The 2,343-nt window shown below is 43.4% G+C and overlaps 1 pseudogene; it reads right to left on the bottom strand.

Moving 5' to 3' along the window:
* Positions 1 to 1,116: 1,116 nt before the first annotated feature.
* Positions 1,117 to 1,240, bottom strand: LOC112449667 (uncharacterized; annotated as a pseudogene).
* Between the last annotated feature and the right edge of the window lie 1,103 nt (positions 1,241 to 2,343).

The raw sequence follows: 2,343 nt of genomic DNA, 5'->3' as shown, positions 1-2,343 counted from the left end.
TGACAGTTGTGAAAATTGGGGTGTAAGGTGGCTAGCAATATGCCCAAACTCAGACAGTTACTAAGATGAAGCAGGATTTGAACTCAGGGAACCTGGCTTCTTAAATGGTAGCTTCAACTCTGTGCATTCTGTATCCCTACACAGTGGGTATTTCCAGTGCTAAATTCCACACCCTTGTTTCATCTCTACCATGATGCCTTTCTATGTCAAGCAATTTGAGAAGGAAAATGACATTGTTTCTGCTTCTGGTTTGGTTGGGGGGGGGCAGTAAGGTGTGAACCAAGAGACTTTTCAGGGCAGAGGGCCATATGTCCTAAGCAGAGGTCAAGGGGAGCCCTGAGTGGCCATGAAGAATGGTCCAGGAGACTTTTTCCCTGTTGTGGTCATAGCCCCTTCCCTGTGGATCTTACCCGTGCTGGCCTCCCAGCCCAAAACTCTCTCATAAATGGAGCAGCCCTCGCAACTGTCCTGGATTAGTCATTTTGACCCCAGGTTTGAGGGTTTGGGAACCCTCTGGGAAATTTCTCTTAGAAAATTTCCACCACATGAAGTATGGCTGGTAAACACAGAGGTCGTTGGCAAGCAAACTGCTCCAAAGAAATATCCTAAACTGTCCTGTACCAGGTGCCTGAAGATGGAGACCCTTTGGGTTTTAGTTTTCCTTTTGCTGGTTTCTTGAGATTTGGAAGGATCATATCTTGCTCCCAGTTCTAGGAGCTGCTTTTTCTTTTCTCTCTTTTCTTTTACAGGAAAGTAAGATTTATTGGTGGGTGTGAGTAAGGAAGGAACAAGCCAATTAGGGATATTTTTGACCCCCCAGGCATCCAGGATGAGCTGCTTTCCTGTCACCATAATTTCAAATTCATCCGCATTAAATTTAGTAAGTCTCCACTTCTTAGAGATATGAATCTTCTGGTGGCCAGGGAACTTGAACTTGGCCCTGTGTGGGGCCTCAGTCCCATGCTCCTTGTTGTACAGCTTGGTGCAGATGGACATTATGATTTAGACAATGAGGACCCTAGCCACTGTGTCCTGGGGCTTTCCAAAGGCACCCTGCATGGCTGTCTGGACCCTAGACTGGGGACAGTGTGCCAGACATAAATGTCCACTGGAAATGACTGTCTCCCAGGTCCCTCAGAGCCACCCCTACAGATAGCAGCCACCGAGGAGGCTGCTTTTTGCAGGCATGGCACATGGGCCCCCACGGGGAAAAGAGGTCAGTTGGCTTAACTGACTGCGAATAGGTGCTCCCTTTTCTAATCCTGGATTGAACCCAGCACTCAATGGTTGCTTTCTCTCAGCCACTAGCCCAAATTTAGCCTTGACTACTACCTTCCTTTGGGCATCATTTTCTAGATCGAAATGTTATCTTTGCCTATATTTTGAAAACTCCATATTGGAATATGTAGGTCTGGCACATAATGATGTAAAATATATGAAATTAGAGATGTCTTCAATTTCTTAAACATTTAGTGACTACCACACCACCACCATAATTTTTCTGGAATCCCTACAATCTGGTTACTATAATCATATTTTTCTTTCATTAGCCATTCAAGAGACTCTGTTTCCTTCATTGGCATCCTGTCCTCTTTCTTTCCTTGCCCACCCTGAGTCAATGCCCTTGTCATTACAGCTTGAAACTCCTGGACACTTGGCCAATAAATACTTGATGTGGGTATTTAGAGGACATTTGTTTATTTAGTGCAAATTTTAAAATTATTAAGTCCTTCCTCCTCTAACCCAATTGGCATATAATTTGTTTGGATATTTGATATTTGGGAAACAAATTACAAGAACTTTCATTTCTCACTCACTGGTGATGATCTTGATAGTCTTGCTTTGTGTTCTTATGGCAAGAAAGTAGTCACTTTTGCTTACGTATTTGTATCACCAAGTAATCTAAAACCGTTTCATGTCATGTTTCCCCAGCATTTAATTCTTAACCTCTATGTGGGTTTTATTGACTGTGTTAGAGTTATTTGGGGTTTCCCTGGTAGCTTCGATGATAAAGAATCTGCCTGCAGTGCAGGAGACCTGAGTTTGGTTCCTGGCTTGGGAAGATCCCCTAGAGAAGGGAATGGCTCCACACGCCAGTATTCTTGCCTGGAGAATGCTATGGACAGAGGATCCTGGCAAGCTACAGTCCATGGGGTCTCAAGGAGTTGGATATGACTTAGAGACTAACACCAAAGTTATTTGTTTTCATGTCTGTTTCTCCTACAAATGTAAGTTTTCCATTATTAGGAATCCTTCCTCATCTATCTTTGCATATTCAGTCCAAGCATGGTTCTGGGGACAAAAAAATGTGTCCAAAGAAGTGATGTAGAAAAAAAAATCAGA

This window comes from Bos taurus, chromosome 14 (assembly GCF_002263795.3).
Source record: "Bos taurus isolate L1 Dominette 01449 registration number 42190680 breed Hereford chromosome 14, ARS-UCD2.0, whole genome shotgun sequence".
Taxonomy (NCBI): domain Eukaryota; kingdom Metazoa; phylum Chordata; class Mammalia; order Artiodactyla; family Bovidae; genus Bos; species Bos taurus.
The sequence above is the reverse complement of the archived record's forward strand: the minus strand, read 5'-3'. Positions and strand labels throughout refer to the sequence as shown.